A 22,232-nucleotide genomic window follows, 5' to 3' on the forward strand; every position below is an offset into this window, starting at 1 on the left:
TATTTGGTTTTTGGAAGATGATTCCTAAACCCAATTAAAATCTTTAAGGACACTTTGGACTCAATAGAATATATAATTCTAAATTTTCTTTCAGCAATAAAATCCTGCATCATAAAACAATGTGTGAAGTAAGATAGCCACAGAAAAGAGTGATTCTACACTGCTGTAAAATGTCAGGAAAATGCCACATAAAGGATTTTACACAGATTACATTGCTCAAATTGACAGGTTGCCTTTCATTTTTTTAGGGAGGTTAATGCTATTATGTATGCTGTAGAAAAGTAATGATTCATTGCAAATGAACAGGAAATCACTTTAAAAAACTGAAATGAAGTAATATTTGATAAATCCTAAGAAATATCCTATTTTGAATGAGTTAGCTTATGAATTTAAGGGTGGTGCTTATAAACATTAATATTATTATGAAAAGGAGTAATTGGTTTTCTCCTTGGAAAACAAAACTTTGTGTGTATTGGATTATATTTGCATTTTTATTAAAATAACCTCATTCCATTTTGACATACAAAATATCTACCCTGCTGGGAAGCCTGATATTTTTGTACTCCTGGATTAGCAGTGGCTATGAAATCATATCTTATTAATATTTACATCCAGAAATGAGAAAATTCATTGGTGCCCATTTATCGTGGTATACAATAAAGTCTATTGTGGTGGTCAAATGATGAGGCTAATTGAACCTTTATGTCCATATTGGCTTTTTCTAAAGAGTATTGATTCCAAAAAGAATTTAGGACTTTCACTTTTTGTTTTAGATTTTAACTTTTATAGAATTCTAAAATTGGAATTATGTAAAATCAACATTTTGATCTTATGCTTGTCTTCAGAGGCAGATTTCTCCACACAGTCAATGGTCTTTTGATTTTAGACCTTTACCTCTGTTCCTGCTCCAGTTTAGATGCTATCGTCTCCTGTCTTATATGTTGTGGTCTGTTGTTTGTTAATTCGTCATCTTCAGTTTCCAGCCTCTCCTTCCCCAAGCTGTCTTCATATTTGAGTTACTCAGCTACTGTCATAAGTCCGTGTAATAAATCATCCAAAAACATAACAGTTGGTAACTATGACCATTTGTTTTTAGGATCTGAGGATCACCCAAAGCTCCTTATATCACTTTCTCAGTGAAACCTTTTCTCCTTAACTCTTTTATATTGACCTTTACCAGCTCTCTAAAAATATTCTCCTGTAGCAGTGATCGAGAACATTTCAGTGGTTTCAGTGATAACAACCAACCAGCTGTGGCCTGCATGTCCCATAGCTTGCACACGTTTTTTGTATCATACTTTTTCAGAAATATTTGTTACATGCCTACTTGAGTAATCATTTGGGACAAATTGATAAGATAAAGAGTCATAATAAGATAAAGAATCATAATAGTAAGATAAAGAGTCATAATAGTAATTTTATTTACAGAAATTTCTGTTCCTTTCTTGGTATTATGCTAAATTCTCCTTGAAACTAATTGCTTACCTAGGCATCGCAGGACTTAGCAAAGTGCTTGACATGTATTTTCAGCTGAATAAATCAGTAACTGAGTGAATAGCTGACTGGATAAGTGAGCTGTCATAGTCTTGAACAAACGTTTGTGACTGAGTTCTTTTGAATGCTGTTTCAATGACTTTTACTGTGCCATGATGTATGATGACTTCACTTGATACATTTTTAACCGTTTATGTTATTCTAAATGATAATGTATCAGTCATTTCTGTTACTAGACCACAATATTCAACACTCACAATTTAAAGGAAAAGAGGTTGAATCAGGCTCATGGTTTCAGGGAATTCAGTTCATGGTTGACTGCTCCGAGGCAGGGTATCATGGCAGAAGGGTGAGGTGGAGCGAGGCTTCTCAGCTCAGTGTGTTTGGAGAGCAAAGCAGGAGAACAGTGCCACAGGAGATGGTGGGAGGAGTCAGACCTGGTGCCCAAGGTCATGCCTGCGTAACCCATTCAGACACACCCAGAAGTGTCCTTTACAAATCCCTTAGTTGGTTCCCTAGCCAAGCAAGTTAAGAATTCATTTTCACCATCACAGAAATCATGACAGATAAAAGTGACATTAATTAATAAAATATATATTCTGGAATGTGAAAGAAAAGGATTTTCACTTGGAGAAGTGAGTATGCCTCAGAGTTGGTTACACTGTTGTGAATTTTAAATACAAATATCAATCCTACATTGTGTTTGTGTTAATTCTCTGTAGGTAACGCACTCATTGTTTACACACAGGAGTTTCACTACCCTTGCTGTCTTGCTGTGTCATGCTGCCCATGTAAACATGAACATAGACAAATGCACATGTGTATCCAAATAGGTACATGGTCTACTATGGTCCTTAAGAAATGACAAAGGTCTTCTAAAATAATAAGGCAAAGTTATCCTCTGAATAAAGATGATGGAAAACCACAGAACACATGTAATTGGCCGTTTTATAAGGCAATGTCACCTGAAGAATGAACAGTCCTGAGAATAAGCCTTCCCTTGCCCATAGACACTAAAGGAACATTCAGTCTCCTTAGTAACACAGCCAGTTGTATCGGCTTCTTCTTTTTTCTACATTTAAAATATTTAATTGACAAAGAAAAGACTGTGTCTTCAATGTGCTCAATGTGATGACTTGATGTGAGTAAATACACACTGTGGGGTACTAAAGAAACTGATTAATGTGCACCACCTGCTGTGCTGTATGGTATGAGGATGCTGCATGGTGGCTTATAGGAAATCAGGCTCACAAACAAGATCTGTTTATCATTTATTAAGCATGCTCTGAATACCTTGAAAAATTCCCATTAGAGAAGAAAAACATAATTATTCCCTGATCTAACTTGTTATGTCAATTTTTAGAATTGCAATTGCCTTTTGAACTTTCTGTTGGACTTGCACACAAAATGTGAGTGAAGTCATACATGAAAAATAGTAGCATTTATTGATTCACTTGTTTATGGTGAGGATGTCAAAGGAAAATAAACTTAGACTCAATTCCTTAGAGTATAATATGCTACCACCCAGATTGTTGTATAATCCCAGAGTGTGGGGGTGCCTCTGCTTGAGCAAGCAAACAGGTAATCAGCTGTGGGTCCTCGAATGCCTCCTATGCCCAGTCTCACATTCCAGGGACTCGGTCATGACACTGCACCCTCCACAGACTCCAGTTGTAAGTCGGAAAACTTTGACTGGCTACACATTGGGTTTCCCAAAGCCTATTCTTGACTTTGATTAGTTTTGTAAAGCATCTTCAGAACTCAGGAAAGTACTGGTGTATTCTAAAGGACAGTTTAAAGAATATAAATAAGGAGTCAGATGCATGGGTGCAACAGTGACTTCCTGGGTGTTCTTAGATGGTTGGTCACTTAGCGCCTTTCCAAATTCTGTCTTTTGGCATGTTATAATGGGAATTTATTCATGACTGAAGCCTGGACTACTGTGTAGACATGTGATTGGACAAAAGGACTGGACACCAACTAAAGCTAAGAAAAGAAGTCCTTCTTTTCTTCATGGTCACTGTGCTCATTTCATCTTGTTGGACCCCTGCTGAAAGAAGGTCTCAGACAAATGAGGATGGAGGATTTTTCTATGCAGCCCTCAAACACAAGTGCTGGGGAAGATTAGAAAATATTTCTAGTTTCTATGAGCCTGCTTGGGAAAGAAATTCTGTTTGTATGACCTGCCATAAGGAGAAAAGGGAACCAGTGACCAGAGACCCAAGAAAGATTAAAGAAAGAGGTTTATTTCTGAGACCTAAGAACCCCACCATTGTACCAAGAGCTTGCATGTCACGCTGTCACTCTGAAGCTATTCTAAAACTGCTTTAGAATCAAAGGATAAGCGATGAATTCACTGGCCTCTGGGTCTTCATCATTAAAAAATAACTAGGGCCACTGAAGTTATGAGACAGGAACTGTGGCCCCCAAAATACCTATATGCAAGCCAGGTGCAGGGGGATGCATTTGTATTACCAACACTCAGGGAGGCAGATCACGAGTTCCAGTCCCACTTGGACAACAAGGGAGTCCCTGTCTCCAAAGGAAAAAATAAACTGAAGGGCTGGGCATGTAGTTCAGTGGTAGACTGTCCCTGAGTTGGGTCCACTACACTGAAAAATTATAGATATGATATATATTACCAATATATATCTATATACCATATTCATGTTATAGTATCACAGGCATGCAATGTTTCCTTAAGAAATCCTTTTGTAATCTCTCAAAATCATAAAAATGAATATAAAAATATCCCATTAGCAAGAACACTGGAACAGAACAAGGACTTGTCTGTATCTCTTTCCTTCTCATAAGCACCATTTAACCAATGCAGTGCTGGGTGCCATGGTTTTCCACAGAGGGCCCCTCACCCACTGTAGGGGGTTACAAGCATTTCTGGGAAGAGATGTTGGACCAAAATTAAGTATAAGATAACTGGATAAAACACTGGTGTGAGGGATATTATATGTAGGTTGAGAGTTGTGGCCCGAAGGACTGGTATGAACAAAGCCCAGCATTTGACAAATCAGGAAGAAGAGAAGGCCTTCTTTTTTCCCAGCCAATTCATTCACTGAAGGTATTCAGTAGGGGCTAAAGAGGTGGACAAGAAATTAATAATATAGAAACATACTAACACCAAGCCTTGTTGATTGGCCTCCAATGCTATTTTGGAGACAACAATGTACAATATATTAACCATTGGCAATTTCCTATTACCCTGTTTTGAAATTCTGTATATTTTTAAAAATTTTTCTCTACAATATTTTTAACCTGAAGACCCATTAGAATTCTGTGCCTTCTGCGTGTTTTCTGAGATGGCTTTTTAACTGGAATGGGAACATTTTAACTCATCCCTTCTCTCTGCCTCTAGACAAACTTCCATTTCTTTTTTCCCACTGACTTGGGGCAAGTTATATAGTCTCAGCATTTGGTCTTTTCCCCTCCCACTTCTTAAAATTTTACTTTAGGAAACTTATAATGATGAATTATTTTTCTGTCCCTTTTGAAATATAAATATTTTTAAAACCTCTTCCCAGTTTTACCTCCCAAGAATGTCTCTTTCAGGGAGCTAAGAAACATTCTGTCGAGATGCAACAACAACAAAAAAATAATGTTGTCTTTGTCTTCATGACGCTTGAGCCAGAAGAGGCCGATCTCTGGTGGACACTTTGCTTCAGGGTGTAAAACAATTTGAGTATATGGAAAGGTTTGCTTTCTCACTGAGAAGTGCCAGCTATACATGTGCCTTGTGTATAATTCTACTCTTTCAACCCTTGAAACCTGGGACATTGTTTCAAAAAAATGAGCTCATATTGAGTTTTGGGTTTTCTCTCTTTTATTGCTATAGTGTTCAATAAAATCTCCTCCTTTTTACTTATTTACTCTGCCCCAGTACAATCTTACTTTAATAACATATAAAAATTTTTGAGCATTTCCAAAATATCTTTTCACTTCTGTATATTTATTTTTCTGTTTATGCCACATAAAGTCAAAGTAAACTACCATTATTTCAGTTATTGCTGAAAACTAGCATAGTAATATTTATTTTCTTTTTAAATGAATAATACTAGTAAAAAATGTTTATCCAATGGATTCAAGCACATTTGCAGATTTTATTTCAATTTTAATGAAAACTATTTCAATTGTGTTTTAATTTAATTTACTAGTCAGTCTATCTACCAACTCATATTTATAGACTTCTAAAATTCAAACATGAATAGAAACAAACTGTTTTATAATACTTTATTTAGAAATGCCTAGCTCAATAATTATCTGAAAAAATTAGTAATAAATATAATTGATCAGATACGGGATGATATGCAAATCATTTAGATATTAATTGTTGTCTGAAACAGACTTGAAAAACTTTGTCATGGGATGTTAATTTTGAAAGAACATGATAAATCTAATATAAGCCCATTTCATCAAATTTGCCCATAAGTTGAATTTAAAATCATCTAAACATAACTGTCAATATCTGCAAATTAGTGACATTGATAGGAGCAAAATCTCACCACCAATGAGTTTAGCATCACACTGTTCCTTCTAATCTGTTTCTACCTGAAGCACATCTAATGAAGGGACTGATGAAAGCAGAAGTGGCCAGGTGCGGGGTCACAAGTCTGTAATCCCAGAACCTCGGGGTCAGAGGCAGGAGGACCACAGGGAGAAGCCACACTTGGACAGCTTAGCAAGACGTTGGTTCAAAAAAGAAAAATAAAAGTTGTTGGGGATATCGCTCTAGCACATACATTCTTTCTAGCATCTCCAAAGAAAGATCAAATTGGAATACATAAAAACATCACAGCACCAAGTAACTGTGATTGCCGTTCATCCTGTGTGAGGACCGCCAGCTCTTACAGGGAAAAGTCAACAACCATAAGGAAAGGGAAATGGGTCAGGAATCCACTGCTCTGAGATCCGAGGTCAGTGAGGAGGGAAGGTCGCCCTTGAGGCCCTGCAAGAAGAAAACTAAACAAACAGAGCTAAGCAGATATCAAGAGGGGAGCAGGCTGACAGGGGCCTGTGGGAGGGAAGGCGGAGTGTGCGGGCTATGTGAAAGATCTGGGGTTTCAAGGAAGATCAGCTGGAAATTCTCATTCAGACAACATGTGAAATTGTGGGCTGCAGAACTTGGAATCTGATTTTTCTTCTATTTGTATCAATTTTGTTTTCACACGGGATATGGATTAGAACCAAGCAAAAACAGACACGGAAGTGTGTTCATTGCAGAGCAAATACAGTACCCTAGACAAAACATAATTTTGACTCTTAAACTTGCAAAATGTTACATTATACAAAATGAAAAGCAATGATCATTTTAGTAACTTATTGTTTTGCCGATTTCAATTTAAAGTTTTGCCACATATATTTGCAATTGTCACATTTTAAGGCCTTATTTACTTAGTCCATTATGTTTAGTATTGGAATCAGTTAGGTTCTAAGTATTTTGTAGTGTGACTAAATAATCAGCATGATTACAATTTTGATTTTTATGATTGTGATATTATTTCATTGAAAATGCTTATATTTACTGCTTACTGAAAATTGCTCTTTGGGTCTCTAAACGGCCTTTACAAACACCTGTATTCAAAGTAGAAACAACTTTGGATTTCTTCCTTCACTCCATGCTTTTCAATATATTTTTCCCCATTGAAAGAAATACTAATGCTATGCTTAAGCTAAATCTAGACTCTCCTCACTTCTCACCATGCTGACTGTTTATCTCGTGTCTGACTCTTTTAATGCAGTATCTATCTTACTCATCTTCCCTTGAATGCAGATGAATAAATAGGACAATTTCTTACTGACAAAAAGCAACTGCATAACATCCTTTCCTTTTCTCTGCTTTCTTAGGCACACTCTGTGGGCAGAGGTTAATCGACTTGCTCACCGTACATATATATAGAAGTATCTCCAGAGTTGAGAGCCAGGAGTCTCGTCTTTCTGTTCTCTCTATTTCAGTGACCTTTAAACTTTATAATTTTTCCAATATTAAAAAAAAGCCTGGGTACCTTCCCAGTGTGCCCTAGAAGCTGCAAAATTAAATGAAGTCTCAGCCCAATGCTTGTTTATTCTCTGTAGTATGATACAAGGCAGAGAAGAGTAATTATCTCCCTCTGTAACTTTTCTTTCTCACCTGGCTGAACTGTTCCCTTCAGGTAGGTGCTTGGTTAGAACTTTGTCATTTATTATAACTTTCTGTGATTCTCAGTATTTCTCAACTTTGTGTGAGCTACTGTGCTTTAAAAGTGCCAGTTAATATAGGCTAAATTAATGTGGCATGCAAATTAATGGAACTCAAAGTTTATCCAATGTCTTTAGACTTCAAAAGGCATACTTTTACTACCCATAATTAGATTTCTTTATGATGTAAGACAATGTAATTATAGGGAAATGAACTTCTTTCATGTTTTTGACAACAAGGAAAGTAACAGTCTGTCATGTCTTCTCCATTAGTGGCTCTGATTTCAAATGTCCATGATCTCCTATATTTTAACTTCAATCATGACATTTTAATGTTTAAAGGTAAATTTACAGAAAGATAAAGTTAAATAAACTACATTTTCTGGACTTAATTTAGAGATTAAGAATACAGATTTTAGCTCTGAGAGTTCATAGCTCCTTTGTGCAATTTGGTGCAATTCCGTTTTTTATCTAAAGTTTATTGGTACGTTTTCGATATATATAATGATCAAGCTCATCATAAGGAATTTGTATCTGTTCCTGTGAAGTTTCTTAGTGCATAAGTCAGATCATTTTTTCTGCAGAACCTATAATTTAACCTTGTGTTGTGAATAAAATAGATAGCATGTGTAAAGTATATTGTGGTTTTTTTCTGCAGTACTGGGTGTGCAAGCCAGGGCCTTCAAACTGAACTACATCTCAGCATTTCTTTTTAACATTGCTTTTCGAATTTTGAGATGGGACATCATTAAGTAGCTGAGTTGTTCAAACTTGTGATCCTCCTGCCTCAGTTTCCCAGAGTGCAAGAAGTATCAGTATGCACCAGCGCTCTGGACTGCTTAGTGCATTTTCTTGTACAAAGTGACAGCCTGACCGATGGACATTTTTATTACTGGCATTTGTTGGGACTAAATTGAAATTTTCTTGAAAACAATATTGAAATTACTTTTTAATTAACAAAAATTATATGGAATCTTGCAGCGAACATTTTTTCTCTAAATTTTCAATTTTCCCTCATAATATGTACCTTAAAATCTTATTTAAAACAAAATGATAGGGTAACAATGGCTAATGTGTTGTGCACTATTATCATCAAAGTAGTTGCTCAGATTACAAGATATAGGCATGAAAAGGATCAAGACATGAAAACATGAACAATACTTTTTGATAAGCTATGAGCCAACAGAAATTAGTAGTATAATTATCAATCATATATATGTATATATATGTATGTATGTGTATATATATATATATATATATATATATAATTTCCCCTTCTTTTTCCTTTCCTCTATCTTAGTTGTTCTTTCATTTTGAGTAATTTCTTCCCCTTTCACTTTCACAATATCTGTTGTACAAGGCAGAGAGTTATACTACTCCTCTTTGTTAGCACATCAAAAAAGAATAGTTTGAGCTTTCACTCTCTGATCTTTTTTTCATACCTATGTCTTGTAACCTGAGCAACTAGTTTGAAGATAACAATACACAATGTATTAACCATTGTTAATCTCTTATTATTTTGTTTTGAAATTCTGTCATCATTTTTTTTTGTTTTAGAGTTTAAAAAATTAATTTAAAAGCCTTATTTAAAACTCAAGTTCACCACCCATCAAGTTGCTGAGTATACCATAGGTAATTCAGCAATGTTTTTAAGTAGGAATTTTCAAAGCATGCACCGTGGACTCCTTTCTAAGAATTTTCCTGTATTGCACATCCACTGGCTTTAAGTCCTGTTGATCTGTCTTCATATGGTGCTATGTGCGTTCATCTTTACGCCCATTCTTACTGGTGTGCGTGCTCTCCATATCAAATCCTCTAAGTGTCTTAATGGTAAATAGAGATGAGATCCCTGAAGGTTAATGGGCTGAAATCTGAAACTGGGACTCTCCAAACAGTGACCTTGACCAATTTCAGGTCAAGAAAAGTACTAACCATTCTGTTCCTTCATCAGCGCATGAAGAATATGTTTTGAGGAATAAGTGCATTTAAATTATTTTGTGCACATGGAATCCTATATAGAATAAGCACTCATGAAATTACTATTACTATTGCGTTGCTCCACTGTGATATTTTGCCACCCTGAATCTTCATTCTTCTTAAGATACAATCTCAGTAGCAATTCATTCATGTTCCCGAGGAGTACCTTTATGCTGTAATGAGATGTATAGTTATAAAATGTAATAGTTCACATGCCTCCCACTCAAATTCTTCAATTCAAAAATGACACCTAGTCCATGATTTTTCAAACCTTTTCCATGTGGAATCCTTTTGCCCTTTCTTTTTCTCACCTTAAAGTTCAAGTTAGTAATCTTTTTATTGCATTGACATCGACAATGTCACTATGTTAGCTTTCTCAGCACTGAGACACAACAACTGACCCCTTCTACCACTTAAAAGTGGGGACTTCTAGTTGGATCATGGCTTGGGGGCACTCAGTCTGTGGTCATCTGTGCCAAGGCAGAAACGTCAATGTCAGAAGGTCTTGTCAGAGAGTTTTTTACCTCATGGCAGCCAGGAAACAGACAGAGAAGGGAGGGGCAAGGAACAAAAATGCATCCCTTCAGGTTACACCTCTGTTTGCCTGCCTCTTCCAATCAGACTCCATTCTGTATACACAGGACTTTTTGGACACATGCTAGATAAAATTTGTCACCCACAGACTAATAGTGTATACTGAGAATTTGTATAGCCTTTTGACTAATCATTGGTTGTGTTTTAGCCTGATTATATAGTAGGTCCCACATTACAAACTGCTTTGTTATGTTTCCCACTTGCCCTCCCCCGACATTCTCCAGAGCTCAACATAATGAACAACTGTAAAATATTTGTGGAGGAAAAATAAAAGGAAGAAAATAATTCATGAACAGGAAAATGAATGAAAAAAGCAGTCACAGTGTTTCAAATTCTGTTCTACAAAATGTTGGTCCCCTATCAAATCCCATGGCAGGGAGGAGGCAGGGACAAGATCCAGGAGAATTTGTCAAATCTTTTGGGCAAGTGTGTTCATTACATACTTATTCTTGGTGTTCATGGTGGGTGTTGATGAACTAAAGGCTGAGGAATATTCTGCTCAAGGATTTAGCATGTAGTGTACATTAACAGAAACACATTTGAGAAATACTGAGATTTGCATTCAAAATATGCATTACTGAGATTTACTTTTATGACAAGGGTAAAGCCATAGAATAAGAAACTTTTTAAAAGATATTATTTAAGTCTTAACAATTTGAAAGACGTATATGAGTCATTATGTGTACGTATCTCTATATATTCAACTGTACTCATATATGTAGATATATATGCATGTGTGTTCACATGTTTTATATGTATTATATATTATTCATTTATGTGTACGTATGTACATATATAGAGTATATATATTATATATAGCATATATATTATATATATATCTCAAGGTTGAAAATACAAATCAGCATAGTCTGAATCTGCATGATAAAGTCATGATGTAGCCTGAAACAGGATGTACTGAATTTTATATAAAGTGTTCTTCCAGCTTTGGCACTCTGATTAAGGAACATCAGTTATCTTTAGCTTCTACTATGCAATCATGAAGCCTTAGGGTATTTGAATTTCATTTCTATCACATATCTAATCACTGAACATGAAGGCATTTTAATTTTGACAGTTTACATTTCATGGTTTGCAATTGTATTAAATATAGGGAAAATAAAATTTAAAAAAGAATGCAGTAAAGAATAGAGAATTGCTCTGGGGGATTAAACAAGCAGTCATAATCTTATATCAGCTGCTAATTGGCTGTGAGACTCCGCCAGGCCCTCCACACGGAAAGCAGTACAAGAGTGTCAACACGAGGAATGAGAGCGACAGTGACATACTCTGGTGGACAGCTCCTGCCTTCAGATTGGACACCCCTGAGCAGGGCGGGGCTGCCGGCAGTGCAGCTGTGACAAACAAAAGCAACTCTATGGATTTGCTATAATAAAAGGGAATCTGCATCCTTAGCAATGAGGGGCTTCTCAGTACAATAACAGTGACCGGGAATTTGGTTTGCTGAAGGTTGAAGCCTTTGATGACTTATGAGACAGTTTACAAAAGAAGGATTTTCCTCCTAAATTGCTATGTTCTGAAAGCTCAGGGTTTTTTGTTGTTTTTTTTTTTTTTTTTTTTTTTTTTTTTTTTTTTTACAGCTATATGGCTTTAGTGATCTTCAAAGGTGGGAACAACAAAACCAAGCCAAAATCTATATGCTTTTTAAAACTAGTTTTTATTCCCACGAGGCATGGAAGGGCTATTTGATCATTTTGAGTTGTAAAGTAATGTTCTTGCTTTTGTATTTATCAGAAATGATTATAAAATGGCTTATTTTCAGATGATTCTGTCATGTCACATGGTGGATCTCATTTGATGTTGCTGTCCTGCGAAATCCTTTCTGTGTAATAAAAGAAAACCATAGATGAGCTATGAGCACCAGGCTGTACTTCAGCAATGCCAAGATTTAGGAGTGAGCGTTCCGATGTCAGTGCCTGCTTTTGTTTTCAAATTAAATCTATCTTTAACCCATACATAAAACTGTACATGCTAGAGGGGCTCTTTGTGAAATTTCAAATAGTACAAAATGTTTAAATCAAGTTAAAGGTAACTAGGACTTATCATTCCTTTGCAGTGAAAATGTTAAAAATCTTATCTTCTTTATAAGACACAACACACAACTACCGTCTATGGTCTCCTTTTATGTGATACCACAATGGAGCTTCTCACTCTTATCTGACTGTATTTTAAAACCTTTCCTTGTCCTTCCCTGTTTCTCACTTTCCTATACTCTGATAAACATCCTCTTCCTCTTACCTGTAAACTTCTTTTCTTCTCTGTTTTTCTCCATCAACATATTTTACCATAGCATGCCTAAAATGCAAGGCGTATCTGTCTCCTTTGCTAGGTTATAAGATATTGCAGATCTGCTTTACATTTTGTCTCCTTCATGACAGCCATTATCTAGGATTTTCTGGACTGTTAGAAAATAGGATACATGAAACTGCTGGTTTGCATACAAATAAACTCCAAGATGGTTCTTTCTGTGGCACCCTGGAAAAAAAATATAGGCCACCTCAGAAAATTGGACAGCTATGGAGTTTATTTGCATAGTAATCTGATGATCATACATCTGACACCAACTGCAAATGTGAGGGGTTCTCATAACCAGTTTTGGGTTCAACAGCTCACTAGAGAGACTCACAGAACATAGGAAAACATTTTTATGACTTATTTCAGAAAAATGATACAGATTATGATCAGCCAAAGTTTTACAGATGGACATTCGATGGTCTAGAGTCTAGGGAAGTATTACTCAGATTCTGTCCACCTCCCCTTGCAATTCTGGAAGCACTGATGTGCGCCAAACAAGGGTGATCATTTACACCTTGACTTCATAGTTTTTCACTGGGGCTTCCTTATGTACACATTATTGTTGGGTAGCTGATATATTGGTATTCATTCAGCTTATTTCACCCTAGGTCAATTGAATTTTTATCAGTCAAAGCTCCTGGGTTAAATCCAGCATTACTGGTCTTCCTGACATTTCCAGTGATTGCTATAAGGTATGGTCAGCCTCTATTCTAAACCATACTGTGACTCTGTCTACCCAAGGCTTCCAGTCCCCTTTGGAGAACCGAAGATGAGAGTGTGACTTCTTTATGGGCTAGGTTGGTTAAATTCTTTATTAAGTAACCTCTCAGGTTAGATGCCTATGTTGAGAATTATTTTATTGGAGCTGGTCTTTCTAAATCCTGAAGTATCCCAGTCTATCAAGATGGCAAAATATATGGCTAATTTCAGCTAATAAAGCTGAAAAACATACTACTGATAAAAGTGACAGAGATGGGCTGGAGATTTAGCTCAGTGGCATAAGCACCTGCCTTGCAAGTGTACAGTCATGAGTTCGATCCCCAGTACTGATTAAAAAAAAGTGACAGAGATGAAGTCTATCTATCATCACAGTTTGAAGAATTCCATTGTTTCCCTCACATTCTCTCTGTCTCTTTCTCATCACTTTCTACATCTATCTATGTCTATCTCTTACTCTTCTTTTTCTGCCCTTAATACCCACTTTGTTACTTTTTTCCCTCCTGAGTAAGCTAGTAAGAGAATGTTTTACCCATTCTCAGCAGTGTTTCTTGAGAGTAATGTTCTTTCTGAAATTCACCTCAGATCATTCTGTAAGGTCGAGATGCAGCCCAAGTGTGTTTGGAGTTTTCCTTTGACATTATCCAGCATATTTGACTAGGTTAACATGAAGTTGGATGCTGACCTTATTTATGAGTGTTCCCATCTCCTCTTTACTCTCTGGAAAGGCACTTTTAACACTATGTGGGAAGTTTTTATTTAGCTCACTGTGTGCGAGCTTTTCATTGATGTTATGCTCAATGCAAGCTTTTTCACTGATTACATTGGGTAGTGTTTTATTTGCAGATAAATATGTATATAAGGTGCAGAATGGGAAGGTAGCTGCTCATGAAACCTAGCAGGCATGTAACATCCTTCCTTCATTAAGCATTTGTTAATATCTAGCAGTTGCCAGACGCTGTCGCTGCCAACTGTGGTTGAGATAAAAACAGATGAGGCTTGGTACTTTCACTTTATAGCTCTAAATCTCAGGCTATCTGATTGAACTGTGGAAGTGTAATTATTCACTTAAAACCAAGTCAAGCAGGTATTTTTCTTGAAGAAATATTTTAATTTTAAGATTCAATAAAATTTTAGAAGTTATTTTAAATAAATTGCTCCTAGATGATAGGGAGAGAATTAAGCACTGAAATTTCAAACTGTTTCTTCTTAGCTCCTCTGTATCTTTTAAAACAATGTTTTTAGATCAACTGTCCTCTTTCTAGGTAAATTTGGAGTTTTCCTTTATCTTCCCAGCATTGCCTGATATTGCACATTAATGACAATTCCTCTGGATCTTTTTTGATTTCTTTCTTAAGTACTGTACTGCTTCAGTGATTTTAGGACTCCACTATGTATTTCATATCAAATTATACCTCTGCAATGAATTTAGACACATTTATCAAAAGTTTTAAGAATACCAACACAGAAAGATAAGTTATGAATTTAAATTTGTGATTAAACACTACAGAATGGGTCAAATGGTATTTCCAGTTAATAATCCTCAGATAGAATTTCTTATAGACATGTGGCCTTTCCTAAGCAGCTATGTGATAAATGAGAACAAAAAAGAGGTCTTTTCAATTGCCAAACACATGAATCACGAAAAAGAATCAATCAATAGATTTTTAAATTTCATTTCAGTAGAAAATGACATTTTAAAAGAATAGTTGTGGTGCTATTTTAAAATTCAGGATGAAAATTAACACATATTTGTACTGCATTAATGCTAAATATTTTGTTGCTATTTTAAGTATGTCAGTATAATCTTCTTTGATTTCAATGGAATGAGTTGTACTTAAATTTTGGATCTATCCAACAAATGAATTTTAAATGGAATTACTATAAATCTAAGAAATATCCATTGAATCAAACTATGAATAATAATAAATATGTCCTTAATGCAGTACAAGAAGTAATTGATGTGATTGCATTGTTCTTGCTAGTTAACTTCTTGTCCACAAAGATATCAGAATTGATTGCTTGAAACATTAATTGTGACCTCAATGAGATATTCTGATGATGTTGAAATTTTGCTCTAATCTTTCATATTCTAAATGCTAACGAAAGTTTCTTTGTGTGATTTCGTACAACAAAGGAGTTAGGATTTTAGAAGTTAAAAACCCAGTGGGATTAACTATATTCCTTAAATGTATAGGACCTTTGGTGATAATGGTAACACCAATAGAATGTAAAAAATTTATATTTATCATAATCTAACTTTGAAAAGCAGCTCAGTGGAGGCCAGCATTGGAAAAACCGGCTATCACCATGCTGGCTTAGTTGGAGAGCACTTAAATGATACCTTACAAGCTGGACCAATGTTATTTCCTGGGTGAAAAAGAAAATAAAAGGCCATACAGAAGGAAATGGAGGATTGAAAGGGCAAAGTCAGGTTGGTGGGTCAGAATGTGAACATCAAAATAGAAATAAAGCAGTATTTAATCCTCAGAGTTCCTTGCACTCCTTATTTAGATGTCCTAAATAGTCTTATCAAAGCTATTGATCCAAAAGCTCTCACCCAGTTCTTTCTGGTGCTCTTGCTACAGACACAGAATTACTTGCAGTTAACAAGGGGTCAAAGGAACTCCTCCAGCATCACATCACTATCTAATAACCTACTCTCCATCCGGGACTCAACTCCAGAAGTGATTCGTTTGACAAAGATATATTTATCAAGTAAATTTTGTTAGAGACTGTGACAAAACTACAGCTGGCAGGAGTAAGAAGAATAAGTACAGTATGGGTGAGAAAGGATTTGAAACATCGTGGGGAAAGTCCCAAGTCACAGAGGCATTTGATTTGTGTCATTTTTATCATTCACAGATGTATTTAGTCAACTTTCTATTCTTGTCAGTTGTAAAACTGTAAAGCTGCTATCTCTTGGTTCATGTATCACTTTTTCCCTGAGGCTATCACTGACTGTCATCATGTTTATTGCAACCATCTCTACACCGACAACCTTGTTATTATCAGTGCATCCTACAAATAAATCTCCTTCCTATAGTGGGAGTCATCTTTCCATCAGGCAAGTACAGTCATGGCATAATGATTCCCAAAAGTGTTAAATAAGCTCTTCATTATCAAGACCAAATGAAACCCACTGTTTGGAAAAACAAAGATCTGCCTCTCAAGTTAGTATTAACTTTTGCATTTTAGCCCTTAAAGTTTAAAACAATAGAAATCTATTTACTTTTTAAGAACACAATAGTATTTCTCACAGATCTTAAACTGTGTGTTTGTTTCTGTCTCTTTTCAAAATTTCAACTTCAAGTTTATATTCCTGGGAAAAATGTGTTCATATTTTAAATATCAGATCAAAAACTTTTGTATCTTGAAACTTATCTTTATTACACCAGAAAAATTCTTTTATTTCTTTATGCTTTTGTTATGTTTTCTATATTCACTTTTTAAATAAAAACCTTGTATTAACACATTTTACTTGTATATATTAATGGGATTTGGTATGGCATTTCTATACTTGCTTATACCTTGCTTTAATTGTATCCAGTCATCCTTTTTGCATGCTCATTTTTGACTTCCCTGTCCTCTGGCATCCTTCCCAGTTCTTAATAATCACTATTTTATTTTTAGGTCTACATTTCTTTAAAAAAAAAACACAAGATAGTTCACTATCCTGTGTACTAAGAATTCCATACCTAGAATCATCAACTTATTTTCTCCCCATACTTCCTTCTGCATTTGGCCAAAACGTAGTTGAAGCAACGAAATTTCATATCAACTAAAGTTAAAATTTTTGGAGTCATTCTTGTATCTCAAAGAGTAATGACAGTAACATGTATAGATAGATACATAATGCATATTATAAATGAGATATTTTGGAAATAAGATTAAAAAGCATAAAAAGACATAGAAAAAAAGATAGGAGCTGGCTTAACTTTCTTATCACTTGGACAACAATACCCTACATCCAAATACAAAGGAAGAGAGTTTTAACTTGGCTCACAGTTTCACGAGGTTCAGCCCATGGTCAGCTGGCTCGGAGGCAGAAGCATGATGGCAGAGAGTGGTGACAGAGCAAAGCTGCTCAGTTCACGGCACTCAAAAAGCAGAGATCATGGTGATATGCACTCCAAAAGCAGGATTCCCAGTGACTGACTTCTGACATAACCCCACCTCTAACAGAATGTTGCATGGATTAATCCATTGGAAAGTATAAAACCCCTATAATCAAGTCACCACACCAAGAGTCCGTTAAGCCAGTCAGGTTCTCCATGAAGTTTAACCAGTACACAATCCTTAGCATAAATATATTATATTTTATGTGCACTAATACCTGAAAAATAACATGCTTAGTAATTAGTAATCTAAGAGATACTTCTTGCGGAAGTAGGAATACATAAAAAACTTGCAACATTTTGGTAGAAACCACCTAGGGACATAAGGCTTATAATTATGGAGAGCAGCAGTAAATATACATGCGATAAAACCAAGTGTGGCTTTCATTTGGTTTGGTTTGTTTTCTTTTGTCACCAATCTAATTTATTCTGGAAATAATAATCTGTGCGAGTTACTCATTAAAACTCAGTGCTCACCCTGGAGGAGCAAAGAATCGTAATGAAAGAGTGACCACGTGGTGGGATCGGTGGTGTAATCAGGTCAACCCTAGATGGCTTGCAGGGGTTATTTCAATTGATCCCCCTAGTAAATCTGTCAGGGAGGAACTGGGAGCCCATTTCCCAGGTGAGAGAGGGCTGAGACCTAAGGGTACCTCACTAACACTGACAGCTGTTTAGTGGACCAGAAAATACAAATTAATCTACAGTCTTGTGGTATATGAGAAGGCAATCACTCTTAAATGACTTAAATAGTCTAAGAAGATAAAAGAAAAATTATTTTAAGAAATTTTCACAAAAGTGTAACAGAACCAACTCACAACCTGCAGTATAAGCTTATTTTCTTCCCCAGTAAAATGAGTCAGAATTTCAAAAATCTAAGATTCTGATGGTTCCACATTACTGGGTGATTTGCAAGTGTCTTTTAAGAAATAATGTGCCATATATCTGAATCCAACAATAAATATATGTTTCATCTTGATTACCTAATTGATTCTACCAAGAAGGAATAAAAAATAACTATAATAAACTGACTGCCCGATGTGGTGATAAATCCCACACTTAGCCGTAATACAGAACCAACAAACAGAGCAGCATTCTTTACATTCCCAAAACATTACAATGCCAGAAGAACATTTTCTCTGTCTAATGTGCCCTTGCAAAAAAAAGGGAAACAAGATCTACAGAACTGGTCCTCCAGTCAACGAATTGTTACTGGCTCTTATTTGGGGCCAAACACTGGAAAGACACAAATAGACATGTTCTTACCTTTTCTTCATTGCTTAAGGAAGAAAACAGGAAATGAAGCAAGGAACCGAGTCGCAGCATTAACCCCTGGGAGCAGTAAATAAGTGTCTTATGAAAATGAAGATTAATTAGTCCCTTGAACTTATCACTCGCCATGTATCACGCTTCACTCGGTGTTTTACACTGGCTTGCTTCGATTTTTACAGCAAAGTTATGCAAGGTAAGTATAATTATCTAAATTTGCAAATTAGGAATTTAGGACTCAGATTAAATAGCTGGCACGAGATCACAGAGAGGGAAGCGAAGGAGCCAAGATGTGAAGCCAATCCCGTAGAGCTTCATAAATTGATTCTTAGAGTGGCTTTGCCTCCCGGGCTGACTCATGAGTCTTTAAGCTACACACAATGTGCTTTCTCACCTCTTAAAATATTATGTTCCAGTTTTAGTGCTGTAATCACTTTAGTGCCAACTACTCTACTCCATGGCCCTGTAATTTGGGCTCTGTTGCTAAACATCTCTCTGTTCAGATTTCTTCATTAGCAAAATAAGACTGTAATCATGGCACCTCACAGTGTCGCTGTGAGGAAGAAGAGGTCCAGGCTATAGATCTGACTTTGGGAATGATTTTTATTAAGGAACGCGTAATAAATGCTTTGGGTTTTGTAGGTGGCAAAACCCAAAAACTGCAAAAACTGCTCAATTCTCCAGGCGTGAGAGAGGGCTCACACTTCAATCCCACAATGGGAAAACTGAGGCAAGTAGATCTCTGTGTTTGCAAAAACATGACCAGTTTTAGCCCGTGGGCCTGGGCCAATACCCATTATCAATTATATGACACAGAAGTATTTGTTAATTTCAATACCGATAGTTTTAATTTTTAAGCTAGCAAAATTGAAATGCTAAATGCCTTACCTGAAGGCAAACCTACAGTGTATTTCTTAGGGTTGGAATTTGCATCCAATCTTCTAAATTCAAACCCAGCATTCTCCCCATAAAATGCCTGCAAGAGGATTTGTGTAACTCCGGTGACCTTTCCAACGCGATTGTGCAGAGCATTATGGTCGTGGTGCATTTCACGAGACAGCAGCACACTTTCCATTTCAGGCTCCAGCTGCTTACTCATTGAGGCAGAAGGACAAGGTGTTTCAGTGTTAAAGTTCTAACCTGTGCAGGACAGAGGGAGAATCCATGATGTCTGCTAACTCTGAACATAGGTGCCCAGAGGAAAAGCATCAAGGCAAAACCAGTGTTATAGCTTTACCATCTATTTCCCATTAAACATCAAACGATGTAACATCAGCTATGCCATCACCCGAATAGTTGCTATTTGCCACCTCTGGGACATGAAATTTTGTGAAAAGATTTTTCCACTTATCTCCTGTTGTCTGATTTTCTTATGAGACCTATTTTAAAGCCTAGCCTTTCCAGGATACATGGTCTGGGCTGAGCACTGTTAGTGCTGAGTACCTCTAGTCTTTGCTTTTAGTATAACTAATATAAGTATTTTTCACTTTGCTTTAATGTTATAAGACCCTACAATATTTCAAGGGCTTCCTCACTTTGACGTCGCTCACACAAGAAAGCCTAGTTACTTGGTGCAGGTGATAGCATGGAATGGGTTCTGGAGTTGCCTCTAAAGAGCCCTGAGTTCAAATCTAAGCTTTTATGGAACTACCTCCCTGGAAAGATGGAGGGCTTCACTATAGAATTAAAATGATATCCATGTTTTAGTGCTCCTTTAAGGATATATAAAGACCTGTTCCATGACTGAGAACTAATTCTTTTTTGCAGAGATGAAGTTGTTGGGATTTGTTAATTGTAGGATGAGGATGACTATATTATTGGAGACTTGACCATTAATCATGTGTTTGTTGACAGTCATTTTGCAAAGTCTCTTTAAAAATGTCTTTTGGTATTCTTCATCCATCTTAATCAAAATATAATGATAATAGTATGGTAGCTGCAGTAGAAAAAAACTGAGTTGTGCTTGTATATCATTCAGGATACATTATAAAACTCATCCTATTTTTTGCCAACCCATACATTTTATATGCGTCATTTTATTCACAGCAAAACTAAATAGATTCCCTAAGTTTATCTACTCTCTTTATTTATCGATGCAATTTCTCAAAGTAATTTCACATCTGCCTTCATAAAATATCTTGGAAATAAGCAGGGCAGGGATTTATCAGCCTGTTTCCATCCTAAGGGAACACTGATGGAATTACAGTGTCTACAGAAATATGCAGAATAAAAGAAGAACTTGGGTTTTCTGATTCTTGGTTTTTAAAATATGTATCGCTCGTTGAGCTGTCAGTTTTGGGCACAGGAGAATGTGGAAAAGAGAAGGAGGAGCTATGTATTGTAAAGATAAGTCTGGCTAAGCATTATGTAATTTCAAGTTCTCCTTTCAACAGCCATACACAGATCCTCTTCGATTTTCCTGAGTTGATCAGTTTGAAGACGATCAAAAGCAATAACTCTTGGCGAAGATTCAACTAAGAAAACAGGTTGTCAGGTGGGCAGATGATTTTTCTTCCACGTTTACTAAGCATTACACAAGCATTTCAATTTTGAAGCGCAGACCTCAATTCCCATTTGATACCTGAGAGGGATTCCTAAAATTAGCAAATTGCATTTTAAATTTTTATGACAAAAATAAATCACATATTCTGCCAAAAATATCATATAATATGAATTCTATGCTAGTGTCATCTCACCCTAGTGGAGATGTTATTTATTATTATCCTGTTTTACAAACAATAAATTTGAATATAAATAGGTTAAATGGCTTTTCCAAGTTTCCATCTTATAAGTGATATACTAAGCAGTAGGATCTAGGAATTCTATCTCTAGGGTCATAATCTTAACCAGCATGATATTCTGTTTCTCTGATTAGATCCTTTGAAATCTAGATTCTTCCACTCTTTGCTGATGGATTTTAACTTGTGAAATTACTTGGTGGTCAGTGAGCCTCTAAACTATGGTCTCCCCTCTGACTTAGTGGAACACTCCAGGCTTCCATGTTTTCTAGTAGGAAATGGTACAATCAGGGTTGAATGCAATTAAATAGAGTTCATCAGGTGGAGGGGAACTTCTCATGCTGTCTCTATACCCTTCCTTCTGAAACTACTGTATGAGTCTCATTGATTTGTTCTCCACATTGTCTTAGTTACCATTACATGACCTTTTCATCTGGCAAGGCGGGAAAGAAAGAGAGATATTGCAGAGTGGGTTGTAGGGTAACCAACCTTCCACAGGTGGGCAGAGGTCAGCTCCTCCTCATTCCTCTCCGCCTGAGGCCTCCAGTCTATTTTCTCTCCTATTGCCCTGCTTTTCTTGATTTTCCTCAGACTCTGCTTATCACTATGCCTTTTATGGCACCTATTTGTGCCACTGCTGAGTTCCTGATTTAATTTGTTAACTTATTTATGGCAGAAATTCTCAGACTATCTCTGCCAGATGTCCAGCGAGTGCTTGCTGGCTAATTCAGAGATAGAAGAGTGTAGTTTCTTTGGCTGTTTCACGGGAATAAGATGCTGGAATTGTGAAATCAAAGTGGTCCCTGGATCACATCTCTGAAAGGGA

The 22,232-nt window shown here is 36.3% G+C and overlaps 1 long non-coding RNA gene across 2 annotated transcripts in view; it reads left to right on the forward strand.

The window, feature by feature from the left end:
- LOC111754805 (uncharacterized) overlaps nt 1-22,232 on the forward strand; it is a 155,093-nt gene that overhangs the window by 82,266 nt on the left and 50,595 nt on the right. For both annotated transcript variants that reach the window (XR_010049053.1, XR_002789476.2), the window contains exons 2-3: nt 18,685-18,864; nt 21,062-21,162. This is a non-coding gene — a long non-coding RNA (uncharacterized LOC111754805). The remainder of the gene's footprint in view (nt 1-18,684; nt 18,865-21,061; nt 21,163-22,232) is intronic.

Source organism: Cavia porcellus, unplaced genomic scaffold (genome assembly GCF_034190915.1).
Source record: "Cavia porcellus strain 051 isolate PalLab524CR breed Dunkin Hartley unplaced genomic scaffold, mCavPor4.1 scaffold_8, whole genome shotgun sequence".
NCBI lineage: Eukaryota > Metazoa > Chordata > Mammalia > Rodentia > Caviidae > Cavia > Cavia porcellus.